Genomic DNA, 14958 nt, shown 5'->3' with positions numbered 1-14958 from the left:
TAACCAATGAATAATAAAAATAGAATAAAAATTAGAAAACAGTCTTCTAAATGCCTTCTGAGTCAAAGAGGAAATCAAAAACAGTAACTGCAGAAAATTCTGAAAACAAAGAAAACACATGTAAAAAAATCCATGACCTTGAAAACACGCTAAGTGACAGAAGCCAGACACAAAAGGCCTCCATGTTGTATGATTCCATTTACATGAAGTGCCCAGAATAGACAAATCCATAGAGACAGAAAGCAGATGAGTGGTTGCCATGTGCTGGGTGGAGAGGGGATGGTGAGTACCTGGTAAGAGATGTGGGGTTTCCTTCTGAGGTGATGAAAATGTTCTGGAACCAGGTAGTGGTGATGATTAAACAACACTGAAAATGCACGAAATGCCACTGAATTATACACATTAAAAATGGTTTAAATGATACATTTTAAGTTAATATGTATTTAATCACAATGAAAAAAAAATCTATGAAAAGAGAGATTTATGTTTCCATTAATGAATAGACTGGATTCACAGATCAAACTGAGGACAATCAGAAAATCTGGGCAGAATATGAAAAACATCTGATTGGAGGATTGAAGATCTAACAAGGCGATGAAAACTTAGAGGGTCAAAATCCAGAAAAAGAAAACCTAGAGAGGTAAGCTCAGGGTTTAGTGTTGCCTTTCCCCAGTGGGCATCAGATGAGTCCGGAAAAGGCATTTGAGAGGTTGAGAAGCTGGGCAGAGTATTTGTCAGCCTTTGGGGCAAGGGATAAAAATCAGAGTCTCTTCTGACACCAACTGGCGCCCCGAGATGCAACTTTGACAATGACCACCTGGAGTTAGCAGCGAACGCTACAGGTGTAAGGGAACGGCCAGTTCCCAAAAAGACTGTCTCTCACTTCAGACACAAGCCACACCTGTTGTGGGGTTGTCCCCAGGCCACCTGCACTTCTGACCAACTGGCTACAAACTTGGGGGTCTCCATGATTCCCTCAGGTCCAATATTTCACTAGAATGACTCACAGAACTCAGGAAGGCACAATACTTATGACTGCAGTTTTATTATAAAGGAGCAGCCAAATGAAGACAGAGACATAGGGTGAGGTTTGGGAAGTCCCCGCACATAGTGCTCTATGCCCTCTGCCCCTAGAATCAGGGCATATCACTCTCCAGGTGCGTGGATGTGCTCAACAACCAGGAAGCTCCATGGAGCTCAGTGTCTCAGTTTTTGTTGGGGTGTCATTACACAGGCAAGCTTGATTAAATCACTGGCCACGTGACTGAACTCAATCTCCAGGCCCCATCCCCTCCCTGGAGGTTGAGAGGTCAGGCTAATATCACAGTCTCAACCAGTCCCTGACATGAGGCTATCTACAGGCTCACCCTGAGTCATCTCATTAGCATAAACTCAGATGTGATCCAACAGCTCATGAATTACAAAGACATTCTGATCTCTTGGGAAATTCCACGGGTTTTAGAAGCTCTGTGCCAGGAATGCTGGACAAAGACCAGACAAATTCTTTCTTATAAACACAGGCCACCCCCCACCCCTTCACCCCACCCTGCCCCATCTTTGGTTATGGTTCCCATATAACAAAACAATCAACCCTACCTAAGCATCTACATTTGGTGTAACATTTATACAACATATACAGCAACATTCCAACATGAATATGCCTAACATAAGGAAGAGCCAGTGCGGGATAGGGATAGGAGGCTTTTAACTCAGTTTCCCAACACACTTGGCCATCAATATCATTATTATTATTATACTCTTACAAACAATACCGATGTTACATTATTATCACACTATAGTAGATGTAACCTGAAAAATAAGAGTAAAAAGATACTGGCACAGTACTAGAGTCCCCTTCAGTTACTAATAATTAGTCTAGTTCATTATCATATCATATGACCAAAATGTGTCCCAGGGCAAGGTCACTCGGGTTTGTAGGTTTCTGTATGATCGTGTCAAAAGCAGGAGTGGCCCCAGAAATACATGGCGTCACACTTTCAGGTATCTGGTATAAGCTAAGAGACAATATCATCTCTTGTTATTGAAACCAAGCAGGACCCTGTGGGCCTCCCAGGTACAAATCCTTTCTGTGTCCCCCATTTCTTGTTTGTAGGAAATAGGCTTCATTCAGCCTCCATGACCTTCCCTGAGTTCCAAAGGGCAGGTTCAAACAGTTGCTCACCAGGAAGTGAGGGAATGCAGAAACAAGGGAGAAGCAGTCAAGAAATAATAGTGCAGCCTTGGGGCAGGGTCCTAGTTCCTCCTCAAGGAATATACATAAAAATATCTTTGAGTTCTTCTGCAGCAACTAAGGCCCCCACCCAGGTGGAGGGTAATAACTTCAGGCTGGGCACAAGATTCCTGGGACACCGTCTTGTTACCTCACAACCAACCAATCAGAAGATAGTCACACACCCTGCAGCCCTCATCCCAAATGTTGCTTATAAAACTTCTCCCCCAAAACCTTCAGGAATGTCGGGGTTTTTGAGCCTGGGCCACCCATTGTCCTTGCTTGTCCCTGCAATAAACCTTTCTCTGCTCCAAACTCCAACATTTCAGTTCGTTTGGCCTCACTGTGCATCGGGCACATGAACTTGTGTTCAATAACATTGTCTTTGTTCCAGTTCTTTTACAGTACCCTGAACATCTGCATCTACAGCTGGGTATGCAAAGCCCAGACCAGAGTAAGTGTTTGTTCTTGTCAGGACCCATTTGTAGCCTCTCAGTGCTACCAGTATCAGTCCCATTTGCCTTCCCCCCAAGGAATCTTCTCCATGTGAAATCGAGAAGGACCCTGTGAGGCTCCTGGGCATGGAAGCCTTTCTGTCCCCCATTTCTTGTTTGTAGGGAACAGACTCCAGACTCCATGATCTTCCCTGGGTTCCAAAGGGCAGATTGGAACAGTTGCTAATCAGGGAAGGGAGGGGATGCAGAGACAAGGGAGGAGCAGCCAAGAAACGACCTGAGTTAAGATTAAAGGAACCAGAGAAGCTCATCAAGACTAGGACACCACCTGAGATGAGATTAAAGGAGTGCAGGCCCTGCACACACCCTAATCTTACCACAACCCCACCCTTGAACTACTGCTATAAAACTCCTCACCAAAACCTCCGGGGTTGGGACACACAGTTTTGAGAGGCAGGAGCTCGCTGTGGCCCCCTTTGCCTGGCAAAGCAATAAAGCTATCCTTTTCTACTTCACCTAAAACTCTGTCTCCAAGATTCGACTCGGCACCGGTGCACAGAGGCCAAGTTTTCGGCATCACATAGGTATCTGCAGTCTCTGCCTCTCTTTTTAGTAGATAGAACAGTTCTTACTGGCATTTCGTGCCTCAGAGGATGCAAGAGGAATATACCTAAATCCAGCCCATATCTGCATTTTTGCAGCTCCTATATCCACTTATTTCATGGACCTAGGTGGCCACCTCAAGTGAGCACACCAGGATATCTACGTGCTGGCTCCAATGACCTTCTGATCATGAAACTGTGTGTTCTTAGATTCTATATTTGTCTGTTTGGCATCCATTAATCACAGGGCCAAACTAACAGCCAAAGTTGTTTAAATCTCACCTGTGATCCAGAGTCCATACCCTGAATCACCTCTTTATCTCACTCTCGCACACGAAACCAATATTTCCCCTGCCCTAAACCATCCCAGGGTCAGATACCAGACTACTAGAGACAGCCCCCATGCTCCAAAGCTTATTGGAACTCTTCAAACTAGCCAGTCCTAAGCTATTTATGTGGTCCTGCCTTGCATTTCCCACAGAAACCCCAATAAAAGTTGTGGCCTATGCCTTCCCTTTGCTCCCTTCTGTCTCCTGACCAACACTAGTGCTTCTCCTAGTGGCCCTGTATGGCATAACAAGCCCCCTCCTCTCAGGAAATGTAAGTGATAAAAATCTCCTTTCAATGGCATTGATCTCTAAGTGTCATCACTCGGTCACCTTTATAAATGACAACCCAGGCGCAAATAAGATGGGCATCAGTATGTCCTATTTTAATGCAAATTCCCAAGATGACTCCCATAGAGCTGTGCCCCATATGGGTATCTCTTTCACAGGCCTGTTTTCCTTTGTCCTTCTGCCTAACCATAAGGCTGGGCCATTGACCACTGCCCATAAGTCAGTAAAAGCCCAAACATGGAGGCAAACAACATGCAATTCAGACCACTGAGCCAATTTGTTTTTACCCTTTTCAATCAGAGTAGCAGGCTTCCAAACAAAACGCTGCCTACTCATCTTGAAACTTCCATTCATAAACCAAGAAGTTATTTGTTGGTCATTAGAGAGCTGTTCACAGGGCACTGTCCACGTTCCAACAGATCCTCAGATGATTCCAAAGCCAGTCTTGGGGCAAGAGTCTACCTGCTTGAGAATGTACTAAGTAACTCTTTGCATTCCCTCAAAACTTCATCAAAGAACTAAACCATAAAAAAGGACAAAATAAAACTTCTAGATGTGAAAAATACCATAACTGGCAAATAAAAACTTAATGTGTGGAATTAATGGCAGATTAGACAAACCTGAGGAGAGAATTAATGTACTTAAAAAATAGAACTGAAGAAATATCCACCTTGCATGAAGAGTCAAAAATAAATAAAATATAGAAGTGAAAGTAAGCAATACATTAAGAAGGCCTAACATATGTATAATGGAGTCCCATATGTAAAAGAGAGAGAAATGATGCAGAAACAATACTGGAAGAGATAATGGCTGAGAATTTTCCAAAACTGATTAAAGATATCAAGTCACAGATGCAAGAATTACTACCAACTCCCAAAGAGGATTTAAAAAAGAAAACCACACCTAGAAAAATCATAAACTCTAGCACAAAGAAAATCTTAGAAGAGAGAACAGACAGCTTTCCTTCAAAGAAGGAAAAATTATGACATATAAGATCTTAACAAAACAATGAAGTCTAAAATACAATGTGATAATACCATCAGAGTACTAAAATACTACACCCAGCAGAAACACTCCTCAAGATTGAAGATGAAATAAAAACATTTTCAGCAAAATAAAAATCAAGAGAATTCATCACAGATTTGATTCAAAGTAAACATTAAAGTGTTTTCATCAGGCAGATGGAAAAGGTATCAGACGGAAGTACAGAGATGCAGGAAGAAATGAAGAACAACAAAACAAACAGATACATAGAAAAATCTAATTGACTACCGATTGCCAAAAGGAATAATAATGTCTTGTGAGGTTTGAAATACATATGGAACTAAAATCCATTTTTAAAAAATCACATATAAGTTGGGAAAGATGATAAATGGAGTTAAAGTGTTCTAAATTTCCTACATTATCTGGGAAGAAGGTAAAACTACCTAGTAATATTAGACTTTGATAAATCAGAGGTTTATTTATAATCATTGGGGTAACCACTAATAGAATAATTTAAAAATATATAATTTTCAAGTTAATGGAAGATGGAAATAGAATGATAAAAATATATCAATCCTAACATAGACAAATAAACCAATAAACAGAATCCAATTCATACTTATTCACTCGCATAATTTATAGAAAAAGTAACACTGCAGTACATTGAGGAAAGGAAACTCTTTTAATATATGGTTTTGGGCTATTGGATGTCCATATGGAAGAAAGAATTTTGGTCCCTATCTTACATTACACATGAAAAATAATTCCAACAGACTGCAGATCCAAATATGAACTTTTAAAAACAAAAGAGCTTTTAGAAGAAGACATAAGAGAACATTTTCACAACCTTGAGTATGCAAAGATTTGTCAAATAGGACCAAAATACTAGGCTAACTATATAAGGAAAATGATAAATTGGGCTGTATTAAGAGTAAAAGTATTTGCTAGTTGAAAGAGAACAAAATGGCAAACTACAGTATGCAAGAAGATATTTTCAATAACAGAGGATGTATTCATATGGCCAGAATATATTTAAAATCCCTACAAATCAGTAAGAAAATGGCACTTCACAATAAATTACATTCCAACAGCCAATAAACACAGAAAAGGTATTCAACTTCATTAGTCATGACAGAAATATAAATTAAAATCATCAGATATTCCACACTACCTCCAATTGACTAAAAAAAAATGGAAAAAAAAAAACCCCAGGTAATATCAAGTGTTGACAAAGATGTAGAACAAACAGAACTCTCAGTAACCACCGGTAAGAGTGTAAATTAATGTATGGGAAAAGTGTTGGCAGTATCTAGTAAAGCTGAAAATAAGAATACTTAATGAACCCAGCAATTCTTAGGTATATATCCAACAGAGATTTTAATGTTCATCCAAAAGACAGAATGTTCATAGAAACTCTATTCATAATAACCTCAAATTAGAGACTAAAAAGCCCAGTAACAGTAGTATAGATAAATAAAACATAGTATATTCACACAAAGAATTTCTATACAGCAATAAAAATTAACAAACATGTAATAATATTGTTATGGACTAAATTGTGTTTCTCCCAAATTCATATTTTGAAACCCTAACTTTCAAAGTAACTTATTTGGACACAGGGATTTTAAGGAGGTAATTAAGGTTAAATGAAGTCATAAAGGTGGTGCCTTAATCCAATAGGACTGGTGTCCTTATAAGAGACAGAAACTCCAAGGATGCACATGAACTGAGAAAAGGCCCTGTGAGGACACAGGGAGAAAGCATCCATCTATAAAACAGAGAGGGCTTCCCTGGTGGCACAGTGGTTGAGAATCCGCCTGCCAATGCAGGGGACATGGGTTCGAGCCCTGGTCCGGGAAAATCCCACATGCCACAGAGCAACTAAGCCTGTGTGCCACAATTTTAAAAAAAAAAGACAAAGAGAGAGGCATCAGGAGAAATCAAAACTGCCAAACCTTGATCTTAGACTTCCAGCTTCCAGAACTGTGAGACAATAAATTTCTGTTGTTTAAGCCATCCAGTCTGGCAGCCCTAGCAGACTAACACAGTATGGATATACCACATTTGTTTTGCCATTTATCAGTTGGTGGCATTTGGGTTGTTTCCATTTGGGGGCAATTATGACTAATGCTGCTATGAACATTCGTGTACAAGTTTTTGTGTGAACATATGTTTCCATTTCTCTTGGGTACATTTAGAAGTGGAGTGCTGGGTCATATGGTAACTCTAAGTTTCAACGAATTATATTTTTTAAAGTATAAAGGAATCCATAAAGAGCAGAAATTAATGCAACAAAAACAAACTTACAATAAAAGATTGATCAAAGTCAAAAGACCATTCTGTGAAAACATTAGTAAAATGTAAAAGCCGCTAGGAAAATTGATAAAGAAAAAAAAGAAGGCATGAATTACCAATATTAGCAATGAAAAAGGACATTGTTACAGATCCTATAGACATTATAAAGTTACAACTTGATGTCTTCAAATAAATTAAAATTTCAAGGGAGTTGAGAAAGTTCTTAGAAAACTACAACTTATAAGAACCAACAAAAGAAGGAATAGAAAATCTGAATAATACTATATATATAAAGAAATTTAATTTACAATTTAAATCTTCCAACAAAGAAAACTCCAGTCCCAGATGGCTTCACTGGCAAATTCTAATAAATATTTAAGAAAGAAAAATACCACAATTACACATACACTTCTGAGAATAGAAAAGAGGAAACATACCCAAACTCGAATTCTGAGGCCAGCATACCTTGTTACTAAAATCTAACAAGGATAATAAATGAAAGGAAAGGTATAAGTCAATCTCACTAATGAACACAGGTGCAAAAAAAACCCTAAACAAAATAACAGCAAAATGAATTCAACAATATATATGAAAGATAATATATCCTGAAAGTTTGTGTTATTCCAAGAATGCAAGGTTGGTATAAATTTGAAAATTAATGATTAAAACTTACCATATGAACAGGATAAAGAAGAATCATATAACCCTATGATAGATTTTCAATAGAAAAAGCAATAAAATTCAAAATCTATTGATGGTCATCCATCATTGCTCAGACTCTGATGCACATCCCTTAGTCTAATCCAATTTCCCACCCTTCCTACTTCCCCTATTCTTCCACTCTGACCCTGGAACTCATGGTTCACCCTTAGCAAAATGCCCTAAATCCTGGACTTCTTCTCCAAACATTCATTTCCCCTTCCTGCTTGCACTAAAATCTGGTTCTGCCTGGGGACATTGCTTTTTTTGCAACCCTCTCATGTAGCAGCTGATTTTTCCCCTACACAGGCCCAGAGGTAGGGTGGGGGTTTTCCCTGCTCTTCTTTACCTTTTCTAGACTAATTATCCTTCCTTTTTTCTACAAACCCCTTTTCCCTTGAAGTTTGTGTCCTTAGACTATACCACCACTATTCCTATTGAAGTCTTTCCCAGCCTCCTGACTACTCTGCCTCACTCCTTGAAGATTTAGGGCCTGGCTCTCAGCCTCTCTCTCCATCATTAAAACCTAACCATTCTTCAACCAACATCCATCAAAGACCCATACAACATCTTAGCTTTTCGGGTTCCACATTACTTATCTATTGTTGTGTAACAAAATTACCACAAAACTTCAAACAATGAGCATTTATTATCTCAGACAGTTTCTCTGGGTCAAGAATTCAGAAGCACCTTAGACCAGTGATTCTGGCTCAGAGTCTCTGAGGATGTGCAGTCTGTCTGCAGGAGCTGCCACAGTCATCGGAAGGCTTAACTGGGGCAGGAAACCTGGCTCCCAAGGTGGCTCACAAACATGCCTGGCAAGTTAGCATTGGTTGGTCCACACCACATGGGTACCATGGGTGGCTGGCTTCTCCCAAGAGAGAGGGGAGCAGAAGCCACAAGTCTTTCACAACCTAACCTTGGAAGTCATACACAGTTATTAGTTACACAGGTCAGCTCTATTGAATGTGAGAGGGACTACACAAGGGGTGTGAATACCACCAGGTGAGAATCCCTAGGGGGCAGGTGAGAGTCTGGTAATCCAGCTTCCTGATTCCTTCATCTCCAACTATCTTGTCCTCCATGCAACCTCCTCCTCCCACTGCCATGGTCATGCCTTTGACTGTCATCAACAACACTCACTACATTTAAAATTAGTTTCCAGCATCCCACTCTTTGGCCATTCCTTCCAATCTTTCCAGCTAGCTTATTCTTGTATCCTGACTCAAATTCTTCAACCCCAGGGAGACTCCCCAACACTTTCACTGCCCATCACTTTGCTCATCACATTTTCTTCATTATCCCTTTCGATTCCACAGCCCATCACTTTACTCCTTGCCCCTCTCTTCCTCATCTTATTGTCCTGAAAAATGGTAAAAGCTAATTCCCTGCACCTCACACTCACGCCTGAGCACCCAGATGTGGCTGGAGGAAAACACAGTTGCACCCACTAATCTCTCTTTAAATTCATGACCACAAACCTCAAGTGGGTCATCCGCACTAATCCTCATAAATTCACATCTCCGCTTTGAGAGATAACTACTTCATTTCTTCTCACCTTTTAATAAACCTCCCATACCTGTCCCCACTCTACTCTCAGCTTCTCAGCTGACAACCTCACTCATTTACTTGAGATAAAAGAAGCAATCTAGGGAAATATCTCATCTTCCTGCCACCAAACAGCCTACCTGCCTCTGTACCTATGTCCCCTCTCCATGTTATAAAGGATGGACCATCTCATCACTAGTGCACTGGATCCCATTCCCTCTTCCAGAAAATGGGATCTCTGGCAGAATGATGTCAGCTCATCCTCATTAGCTACTTGACTTGGGGGCAGAGATACAACGTCAGGGAAGGAACTTATGGCAGGTGTGTGCTTTTTAGTCAACCAAAACTCTGCGAAGACCAGAGCAGGCAGGCAGAGAGAAGCAGAGGAAAGAGAATAACCTGAGTTCCTGGCTTTCTGCACTCTTTCCAGGTCTCATGAAGCCTGACTGGCTGCAATTCTGGGAGATAACCCTGAGTCCTCACAGCAAAATACTTGTTACATAAGTTAGCTTGAGTGGATCCTTGTTTTTACAACTAAAAGAGCCCATTTATTTATCCTGTTTGGATATAGAAAGATGTCCAGAAGGGTGTTCCAATAAAAGTTAACAGTAGTTCTCTCTGGGAAGTTGGATTTCAGAGAATTTTAAATTGTTTCTTCTTTATACTTTCTTGAATTATTTGAATCATTTCAAATGAGCATAGGACTTCCCTGGTGGCACAGCGGTTAAGAATCCGCCTGCCAATGCAGGGGATACGGGTTCGAGCCCTGGTCCGGGAAGATCCCACATGTCACGGAGCAACTAAGCCGGTATGCCACAACTACTGAAGCCCGCGCGCCTAGAGCCTGTGCTCCGCAACAAGAGAAGCCACCGCAATGAGAAGCCCGCGCACTGCAACGAAGAGTAGCCCCCGCTCGCCGCAACTAGAGAAAGCCCGCGCACAGCAACGAAGACCCAACACAGCCATAAATAAATAAATTAAATAAGCACATACCAGCTTCCTTCCTCTCCTTACCAGTCCAAGTCATCAACATCTCTTCTCAATCTCAAATGGCTCAAATTGATCCAGCTCACTCTCCATCGTCCACACTAGCCAAATCTCCATTCTCTCTCTCTCTCTCTCTCTCTCTCTCTCTCTCTCTCACCTGGCTGACTGCAGAGTCGCTTCACTCGTCCCTCTGTTCCTTGCAAACCTGCACGCCACGTCCCACAGAGCAGCCAGCTGGATCTTGTTGCCATATCAACTGAGCTATGCTATTTCCTTGCTTAAGACCCTTCAATGGCTTCCCGTTGCACCTGGAATAAAACTCAAGCCTAAGTCTCCTCACCTGTAGAGTGAGTTGTTGGAAAGGTCGACCACAGTACCGCCTGAACAGCCCAGTATGGAGCCTGGTCCATAGCAGGTACACACAGAGTAGGTGCTCTTGTCCCAGGCTGCCGAGCCACTCTCAGGAGTTCTTTTAAGTTGGGGAGTTCTTAGAAACCGGTCCATTTCTACTCTGCAACTTCATCTTTAGTCATTTTCCCCTTGCTCCCTGAGCTCCTCCCACGCTGGCTTCTGACAGAATCAGACCACACCCAAAACCCCCTTCTACCTCCACACCTTTGCTCGTTCTTGCTGCTATAATATCCCACACAACTCCTCAAGTGGCTGGTTCCTCACCCCACAGTTTTCAGTGTTTCAAAGTCACCTCCTTCCAGGTGCCTTCCCTGACCACCTTAAGGCGTAACCTCCACTACGCCCTCCTGTATCCAACATGGCAGCCTGTATTTCCTTCGTGGCTTGTATCACAACCTGTCATTTGATCTCTCCCACCAGAACTCCCCACTGGTTTTATTTGCCTGTTTTTTATTTTTTATTTGGCTGTGCCGGGTCTTAGCTGCCGCATGAGGGATCTTTAGTTGCAGCATGCGGGATCTAGTTCCCTGACCAGGGATCAAACCCGGGCCCCCTGCACTGGGAGCATGGAGTCTTAACCACTGGACCACCAGGGAAGCCCCTTATTTGCCTCTTTATTCCTCCGGTGCTTGGGGCTGTGCCTGGTACAGATAAGCTCTTCTGGTGTTAAGGGAATGGATTTTAACATAAAGCCTTCCCTGGTATGCCCAGGTGGAAGCCATCACTGGGTCCCTTGAATTCTCACACTTCTTCATCTCCACTTTCTTAGGACACATCTTGCTTTGTATTTTGTATTGGAACTACATGAACAGAGAGGCAGAGTAGTGTGGTAGTCAGACCAGACCTCTGTTCAAATGCCAGCCCTGCCTTCTCCCAGCCCCAGAACAGTACCTGGCACAGAGAAAACAATATAAGGAATCAGTATTGCTCTGCTTTGCATTATCCCCCATCAGGAGCTGATTCAAAGTTCCTTGAAGGTAAGATCACACATATGATTTAGTCTCTGAAAACTTCCACAATGGCTAGCTCAGGACACATGGTAGGTGCGCAACAGATAATAAATTATAAGAGCTGAATTTTATTATGAGTTTATATGTACCAGGTTCTAAACTATCTAAATACTTTGCATGTATCAGCTCATTTAATCCTCACCATAAGTACAACTACTATTTCCATTTCACAGATTTCACCAAGTCCTAGGGAATTAAAAACTTGGCCCAGGTTCACTCAGTAAGTGGGGTATCTAGGATTTGAACACAGGACTCAGTCAGCCAAGCCTTAACCACAAGATATGGTGTAGACCAACTAGTTAGAACAGATTTATGAGACTAGAGACAACAATCTAGATGTTTAACAAAGGAGCTGGTTAAATAAACTGTGCTAGAATTGTATGTAGCCATTAAAATGATGACAGACATCTATATTTATAATACCAAAAGCCATTCATAACATAACTTAGAAAAGCAAGCTAGAAAACAATACAATAAACCCGCACATGAATATTTACAGCAGCCTATTTATAACTGCCAAAAACTGGAGGCAACCAAGATGTCCTTCCAGAGGTGAATGGATAAACAAACAGTGGTACGTTCATACAATGGAGTATTATTCAGCGATAAAAAGAAATGAGCTATTAATCTACGAAAAGACATGGAGGAAGCGTAAAAGAATATTGTTGAGTGAAAGAAGCCAGCCTGGAAAGGCTATTTACCGTGTGACTCCAACCATAAGGCGTTCTGGAAAATTCAAAACTAGAGAAACCGTAAAAAGATCAGTGGCCGCAAGGGGTCTCAGGGGGAGGGATGAATTGGCAGAGCACAGGGGATTTTTAGGGTAGTAAAACTATTCTGTATGCTACTGTAGTGGTGGACACATGACGCGTTATGCATTTATCAAAACTTTGAACTTTACAGCACAAAGAGTGAACCTTAATTAAGCTACCGGCTTTAGTTAATAATAGTGTATCAATGTTGGTCCATCAATTGTAACAAAAGTACCACCCCAACGCAAGATGTTACTAATAGTGGAAAACTGTGAGGGTGGGAACAAGGGGATAGAGGGACCCTGCACTCTGTCCTCAATTTGTTGTAAACCTAAAACTGCTCCCAAACCTAAAGTCTGTTACTTTAAAAACAAACTATAGCAGCATGAGCCCTTTCACGTCAATATACAACTTGTGTTTTTGTGCATACAACTGTCTGCAAGGACACAACCAAAATTAATCGCAGTTGTCTCAGAGTGGTAGGATGAATGGAGAGCTTTCTCCTAGTTCTACTTGTTCTTTTTTTTTTTTTTTTTTTTTTTTTTTTTTTTTTAACAAAAGCATGCGTTAATTTCTTATAAAGAAGTAAAGTGAGGCAGGGGGGCCCAGTGCGCCCCGGAGCCAGCTCTGCCCAGCGCTGGCGCCGCCGAGAACTCGGCTCCAGCTCGGCGCCCGCGGGGACCAGCGCCCTGCTCGGCATCTGCTCCGCCCACCGCGTCCCACGCCTTTTCAGTTTTGTGTCCCGGCGGTGAGGGAAGAGAAGGCAGAATTCCTCCGGTGCAATTGCGTCTGCACACTCGGCTGGCGCAGAAGCCGGGAGGGCGCCGGGCAGGGGCACCGCGGGGCTGGGCCGGGGGCGCAGACACCCGGCGCAGCTCCGGGAGCCCGGCCGCCGCCCCGCCTGGCCTTCTGGGGGCTGGAATGTTCCCGCGGCCGAGTGTACTTTGTTCTGGGGATGGGGGAGGGTGGAGCGAGGGCAGGGCTCCAGGACTCCGGGGCTCCTGGGACTTGGAGGGCAGCCAGCTTTCCGTTCCCAGGGTGCCTTCCGGGGTGGAGTGGGGAGGGCAGGGAGAGGAGTTGTCTAGTTCCCGGGCTGGGCAGCTGCGGGGCACCCGGCGGAACCCCTGGATTCCAGTGCCAGCCCTGCCACGACTAGCTGCATGCTCCTGGCGTCCTGTCTCTTCACCTCTCTGGGCCTCGATTTCCTCATCTACAAAATGGGTATAAGAATAATGATAATGGCACATAGTTATTGCCACTGTGGTAAAGCCCTCTGCAAGCGCTTTTTCCTCATAATAACCCTTTGAGGTAGGTGCTGTTACTATAATAACGTAATTATCCTATTAGTATTCTAAAGTATCAGTATTCATAAGTATTCTATTAGTAGAAGAATATTCCCTCACTGCCAGGCCCTTTAGACAGCACAGATGCTCTGGCTGTAGAAAGCCTGGCCCAGCCTCCTACCAGGTAGTGAAATGTGCACAATTATTATTTTCACTTGAAAGATGAGGAAAGAGAAGCTCAGGGAGGTTAAGTAACTTGTCCAAGGGCACACAGCACCTAAGTGGCCATCCTGGATGCAAATTCAGGCAGTCAGGCCGAGACCCTCCACTCTTAACCTCTACAGATACTGCAACCCTACTGCCAGTCTTCAGGGAGCCCTTAAAATCTGTTTATTTGGACATATTGCAATCCATGCAACAATTCTGAGGAAGTATTGCTACTAATAATAATTAACTCTAAGTAATGATAACTATCACCAATTGAGGGCTGTGAGTCTCAGAACACCCTATGAGGTAAGTACTACTATTATTATTCCCATTTTAGGCATGAAAGAATTGAGGCACCGGGAGGTCTCTCTGGTGCTAGGAGATGGAACTCATTCATAGTGAAGCCAAGAGCCCAATGACCCCTTAGCTGTAGCCTCCTTTTGTAGTATTTTATAGGGAGGCAGACTCCTCCAGAGTCTGATTATAGAGGCTAGCCTGGAAGGACAGTCCTTCCTTCTCTAAACATTGCCAGAGGCAACTTTGCCCGGTAAGCTAAGGCACTCTGGAGAGTGTAATGAGTCTCAAGCAGTATCGAACACCTTCTGGGGAGCTGCTCCTAGTGTACACCTTCCAGGAACCCAGCAGCTTAGTACCCGTGGAAGCATCTCCACCCAGAATCTCTGCAGAGGGCAGGTCAGCTGCCCTAAGTTGTGAACGAAGGAGTGCTTGGTAGCAAAATCTCCCTGTCCCGTTTTCATTATGTTCCCTTCCCTCTACAACTCCTCCATCACACTGACTGGAAAGTCATTACTAGGCTCCGATCCGCCCCATTTGGGTTAAGAGACTGCTTCTTTCAAAAATGCAAATGTTGCTTCTTT

The 14958-nt window shown here is 42.7% G+C and overlaps 1 long non-coding RNA gene across 1 annotated transcript in view; it reads right to left on the bottom strand.

The window, feature by feature from the left end:
* Nucleotides 1-402: 402 nt before the first annotated feature.
* Nucleotides 403-14958, bottom strand: part of LOC309654235 — a 55217-nt gene continuing 40661 nt past the window's right edge. Inside the window, exon 5 of the long non-coding RNA XR_014260060.1 lies at nt 403-13800. This is a non-coding gene — a long non-coding RNA (uncharacterized lncRNA). The remainder of the gene's footprint in view (nt 13801-14958) is intronic.

Source organism: Balaenoptera physalus (genome assembly GCF_965194825.1).
Source record: "Balaenoptera physalus genome assembly, chromosome: 2".
Lineage (NCBI taxonomy): Eukaryota > Metazoa > Chordata > Mammalia > Artiodactyla > Balaenopteridae > Balaenoptera > Balaenoptera physalus.
Note: the sequence above shows the minus strand (reverse complement) of the source record. Positions and strands in the feature narration are given on the sequence as shown.